Source organism: Chlorocebus sabaeus, chromosome 8 (genome assembly GCF_047675955.1).
Source record: "Chlorocebus sabaeus isolate Y175 chromosome 8, mChlSab1.0.hap1, whole genome shotgun sequence".
In the NCBI taxonomy this organism is placed as follows: Eukaryota; Metazoa; Chordata; class Mammalia; order Primates; family Cercopithecidae; genus Chlorocebus; species Chlorocebus sabaeus.
In genome coordinates this window covers 125388635-125394770 of record NC_132911.1, presented here as the reverse complement: position 1 = coordinate 125394770, position 6136 = coordinate 125388635, and the positions used below count along the sequence as shown (strand labels likewise).

Here is a 6136-nt window from a genome sequence, read left to right as displayed (position 1 = left end):
GAGGGAACTTGTAACGCGGGAGTGCAGGGAAATCCAAGAGGTGAGGGCTCCCACCTCCGCCGCCAGAGGAGAGTAGGGAATCAGGTGGTGGCCCCCTATGTGTCTTGCATTTCTCTGCACACGTTAGCAATCAAGTTAATTGAATTCATTGGAGTTTAGAACCGGCCTCTAGCTCAGAGAAGGCTTTGAATGGCCAATTTCTCTCTCTCCCTCTCCCCCTCCCCGCCTCCCGCCCGCCCGCCCGCCCGCGCTCCCAGTTCCCTCCCCTCAGGGTTCCCCAGTCCACACCTCCCTCTCCACTTCCCTCACCCCCCCACTCCCTCCGCCGCCCTATTAAAACACCCACCAGCTCACTTGTTAAGACCCCCTTAAGTTGGAGGAGGCAGAAAGGCAACAACGGCGAGGAAGGAGAAGTCAAGACGTCTGGAAAGAATTACCCAGTCCTGGCTTCGAGCAGCCCATTGAACCAGAGACTTGAAACAGCCCCAGCCAAAGACTTTTCTCCCGATTCTGCGCTTCCTGGGTTCTGCTGAGTCTTCCACAGTCTTTTTTTTTTTTTTTTTCTGTAAGGCGAAAAAGAGATTTTCTGTTATCGGGGGCAGAAAGACTGAAGCAAAAAAAAAAAAAAAAAAAAAAAAAAAAAAAAAAAAAAAAAAGAGAAAAGTTAATTTATTTTTAAAGCATAATTTTCTTTTTAAAGAATTAGACTGAAGTGCAACGGAAAAATAAAGAGAATATTAGTGAAATTGTTTTTTAAAGTGGGGGAGAATCAAACATTTAAGACTCCCCTATCCTTTTTAAATGTTGTTTTTAAATTTCTTATTTTTTTTGGCCGGTCGTCTCAAATTCATCTGATCTCTTATTACCTCAATTTTGGAAACTGCCCGCCACCGACCCTCCGGGACCACACAGACAGGCTGAGGACGCCTTTATGACCAAGAGCTGAACAAGGTACGTTACACTGGCGCGTTTTGGTGAAGGATGAAGGTCCTCAAACAGGCCAGGGAGAAGGAAGAAATTATCCATATAATTGTTTTTAAAAAATTGAAGCCAGTTTCGATAGAAAAGTTGGAAGTTTAAAAATTTCCAACAGACTGAAGATCAGGGAATATTTCAGGTCACTGTCAGGCTTAGCAACATAGCCCTCTTTTCCCATCTCTGCGGCTCTCGCTAGAAATCCGCTGCCTTTCTGGGGACACAGGTAACCTCTCTGCCTGGGGAAGGCTGCACGTCCCCAGATGTACTTTTCCATTTTGCATCTTCCGGAGCAGCAGAGGGGCTCCTGAGTTAGGAAACAAGAATTCCCAATGTGTAAGGAAAATGCATTCTGCACAGCCGCTCCCACCCCTTCCCTTCCTTTTTTTCCCCACCACACACACTGTGGGGAGAAAAACTGAAATAGCCCAGCGCGTTTTACTTTTAAGTAAGAAACTCGCTTCTTGCTGGGAATGCAAAGGGTTAAGCAATCTGGGCTTCCAGCTCCGACAAGCTGGGACCCTGGAGAAGGAGGGTCCTTCTCTACCTCCTCGCAGCTACCGGCCCCCTCTCAGCCACTCCCCCCTTTCCCGGGCCTCCCCTCCTTTGCACTTCCCGCACCCCATTAAAGTGTCAGGCTCGTCAGTCTGGGCTCAGCTCGGCTCCGGAAGCTTTACTCGGGCCAGGGGTCCCTGACGCAGGCAGTGGCATCCGCAGATGGGAGCGGGAGGAGGGCGCGCATCCTTCCTCTCCGCGCCGGGCCACCCTCCGGCCGCCCGGGGGCAGGGCGTGCGTGGGGACAGCGCGCTGCGCTTCGGCAGCTGCAACGTCCCCAGAGCCAATTCCGACGTGGCACAGCGCACGCCGGCGCTTCTCTCCTCAGTTGCAGCTGGGGACACTGCCCGGTGGGAGATCTGGGGGCGCCGTCTCGAGTCCCCAGCCCAGGAAGGGGGCGAGGGGCCTGCGGGAGCTGGGGTGGAGGTGGGAGGGAAGCCAGAGGCTAGGTTGGAATGGATAATCAACACCTTGGGCGGAATTCGTCACGCCAGTTCCCGCCCAGCATGAGCCAGGGCTCCGAAATGGGTCCCTGTGAACAGGAGGGCGGGTCTGAAAGGAGGGTCTGTATGAGGGTGAGAAGCGGGAGGCGAGAAAGCCTTCTTCCTCTGACCACGGAAACGCAGCCGCGGGGGAACGGCGCTAAAAGGATAATTAAGGCTGCAAAGAGGCGCTGGGAGCACAGGGGCGGTGCCTGGGGAGGAGGGCTTGCAAGACCCGGGTCCTATTACACAGTCTTAGGTGCCAGTTTCCCCCAGTTCCTCTCCCTCCGTCCCCGAAACGTCTGCGCTGAGTACTTAGATTCAGGGACACCGCGCGCCTCTGGGACGAACGAGCTGCTGCAGCCGCGCTCCGGGAGGGAACGTGTAGAAGCCTCATCAGCCCCTCCCTGCCCACTTCCTCACCCTTGGGACCGTTGCCGCCTGTTGGGTCTCAGGAGCAATTGCCCAGAAACGCGAGGCTGCTCCAACCCACGTGTCTGGGCTGGGATATCCTTTGACGTCACACGCAGGGGGGAGGTGTGACGCAATAGATAGGGAAGCCCCGATTGGCCACCAAGGGCTTCCCCCAACTGGAGGCCTGAGTATATATAGACCATCAGCTCAGTGTTAGAATAAAGCGAAGGAAGTTGGTAGATGGCCTTTGCTGGAAGAGTGAGGCCGCTTGTTAAGAGGGAGACAACTTCACCGCTCATTGTACATTCCAAGACTTTGACTCGGATTTCTCACTGCGGTTAAGGCATATGATAAGTACTTTTGGCGGTATTAAGTCACGTTATTATTTTTTAAAAAAGGTTACTTTAAGAATAAAGTTTTTAACGGTCAACACATATTTACATTCACGATACTAGATTTAAAATTAAAATATGTATTTCTATAGATCCAAGTCCGTCAACCTCTTTGTAGATACAATTTTAAGTTTTATAGTTCTGTGACTACTGAATTGAAAAGAACTTTTAAATTCTAAATTTTTATTTCCTTCCAATGTGTGCAAGCTGACTCATTCATTAGTTTTCACCACACTTTTCTAGATTTAATAAGATTACAGTACAGCTGAGGTACTGTATTTTGAGTACCCATCATACTCCACCAAAAGTTTTGCCAATAGTTTCAGGATTCTTTTACATTTCCAATGACAATTTAACCTTTTAAGGTACCTGTTGCATTGATAGATTATGTCTTGTATGTGTCCAATTCTGGGAAGATAATTCTGATTTCTTAGTGGACATTTCTAGAATAAAATATTATAGCTAAAGTATCATCCCCCCTATTTCTTTTTTCTTAGATATCACCTGAGTCTGGTAAATAGAAAAATATACTGTAGACGTGCTGACAAATGCGTATTACCTGAGTTGCTTGTACTGTACCCAGAGTCGAATCCCTTTATCAAAGAAAGTTATGCAGTTTATAAAAATTCAAGGACTTAATAAATCAGTGACTAGCATTAAATTCTAGTTCTCCACAGAGCAAAGATATTTAGTCAGCTACCTTCCTGGAAATGGGGAATTGTGCAACAAGTGAGTAAGAAACTGTTACTAGAAAGTAAGTTAGTTGGAACCACTCGTTTTTGTTAGGTCTGTAGAATATAGCCCCATAGTATTGAATTTCATAAATACTTTCCCATACATGGTTTCCTTACCAGGTAAGATTTTTTTTTTTTAATATTTTTTTTTCTTGAAATTTTAAACACTTTTCACTGGTTCATTTATTTCCTGTTGTTAGCACTCTGGGGGAAGTCCTTTGTCAATGGATCAAGGTAGACATACCCTTTTTCAAAGTTATATTACACAGTTACTTTCAAAGTCTAAGAACAAGTAGGTTGTTGCATTATTAGCTTCCTGGCTCTTGTATGAAGTGTGATCCCTGAGTTAAAGTTATGGGAGGACAGAGCATAACCCCCATGTCTCCTTCTGGGTTCTGCTCTTTATCCATGCAAACCCAGGCTGTGTTCCTGTCAGTGACAGAGTTGGTGGCAGCTCATATATCAACGGAGTGGAGGGACAGCTACCTGTAGAGAAAACTAATTTCTATCACCCCAACTTGTTGTTTTATCCTTTCCCCTCTAGCAGCGATCTATGTAGAGTAAGTATTATCCTACTGCATACAGCCTTAAATTATTTAAGTATATTTTGCTCACTCCTGTAATCCCAGCACTTTGGAAGGCTGAGGAGGGCAGATCACCTGAGGTCAGGAGTTCGAGACCAGCCTGGCCAACATGGTGAAACCCTGTCTCTACTAAAAATACAAAAATTAGCCAGGTGTGGTGGTGGCCACCTGTAATCCCAGCTGAGGGAGGCTGAGGCAGGAAAATTTCTTAAACTCAGGAGGTGGAGGCTGTAGTAAGCTGAGATCTCACCACTGCACTCCAACCTGGGCGACAGAGTGAGGCTCTATCTCAAAAAAAAAAGTATATTTTGAATGGTAGTCGTGTGGAGTTCATATATATGCTGCCTTTCCCACAATCTAGGAGAATGTTACTGATGAGACTCAAATATAACAAGGTCACACTGTTAAATATTTTCTTAATTAAATTAAATAAATTTATTGATGAATGCCTCTTAACTGAATACATCTATACTGCAGATAATTTAAAAATTAGTTAAAAGTTTATTTAATGAAATTTTAAAATATACTGTAAGACAAAATATGATCTGGCCCATGAGAAACAACAGCTATTGTTTATCACATGTCTAGTATGTTTCAGGCACTCAACTAGATGGTTTACATACATCTATCTGATCCTAATCTGCAAAGAAAGTTTTGTAAGTAAAAGAACTTTGCCTCAGAAAAGTTAAGCAATTCACTCAAAGTAAATTAATTAGTAAGACGGGTGGATGGAATTTAATTCAAGAATTCTTGGAATATAATGCCCTTGAATTGAATTCATGCTAATTTATGCTGTAGCTGCACTAGTCAAGTTTTATGGGGGTTCATATTGAGAAATCACATCTGATTGAGAGAGATCAGTAAAGATTTCTTAAAGAGACTTGGCATTTGTGCTACATTTGGCTCTGTAAGTAGGGTTTTGACCTATAGATATAATTCCCAGGAGCCAATGTAGGTACATATAAAACTAAGATTCCATGCCATTTGGTAATTATTTCCCCCTACACTGTGAACTAAGTTTAGGATGGTGAAGTTCAGGAACCAGTAGAGCAGTTGGAAGAATACACATCCTAGAAAGAGTTGATTAATATAGATGGTGCAAAGGAAAAGAAATCTGAAACCTACAGTTCTGAATCCAGACACCGCTGGGGTGACAAGTCCTGTAACAAAGGCTTGTATCATAACCCTGGAAGCTTGGCTCAAGGGTCTTTGCTAGGATAACTGCAGTGGGACTGGAGAGAAAAAGGCAGACTTCAAAGCCAGAGAGGAAGAGAAGGTCAGAAGGGGAGAAGAGAGGTTGGGAGGGGGAGTTGGGAGGGTTTATCCTTTGTGTTCCAGCGGGGAATGTGTTGAAATGTGAAGCCTGCTGGGGGGAGACTTCATTTGGGTCCTCCTATCTCAGATTTCTACTTAGGAACAGTAGCAGAGGGAATACACATCAGGGATGGGTATCAATGTCAATGAGGTCATGAAAGTCTTATTTTACTTTAACCTAGTGGTTGCCAAACTTTGTTACATAGTTGAATTGCCGGAGGAGATTTTAAAACTTGTGATGACCTGGGCACAGCCCATATCAATGAACTCAAAATGTGGGAGCCACAGATCTGTAAATTTTATGAATTTGCGGATAATCTGCATATATAGCAAAATTTGGGAACCACTACTTTTTAACCTTTTATTCACCATACCTTCCTAATCCACTCTTAGCCAGCAGATAGCTACCACCTGACCTGAGTATGTCTGCTTAGAAGCAGATCTCTGTTATCCCTGCTAGTGTCACCAGCCTAGATTAATATTCCCTATTCTAATTATCACGCATATGATTTAAGGCCTATTGCCCCTTCTCCCATACAACATGAGTTTATGCATAAAGACAGCCTGTGTTTTAGAACCAGTTCGCGCCTTCATTAGAGAAACATTCTTTAAATGTCGCATCATCTTTTGTGCCTTTGTGTGTTTAAATACTTGGCTATAAGTTAAAAAGACACTGAACCTAGTCT

General features: G+C 44.8%; 1 protein-coding gene across 1 annotated transcript in view; it reads left to right on the top strand.

Annotated features, from left to right (window-relative positions):
* The first annotated feature begins 359 nt into the window (after positions 1 to 359).
* The window catches only part of HAS2 (hyaluronan synthase 2), a 29830-nt gene continuing 24053 nt past the window's right edge, over positions 360 to 6136 (top strand). Inside the window, exon 1 of the mRNA XM_008001453.3 lies at positions 360 to 951. The gene's annotated coding sequence lies outside the window, so the exon portion shown is untranslated. The remainder of the gene's footprint in view (positions 952 to 6136) is intronic.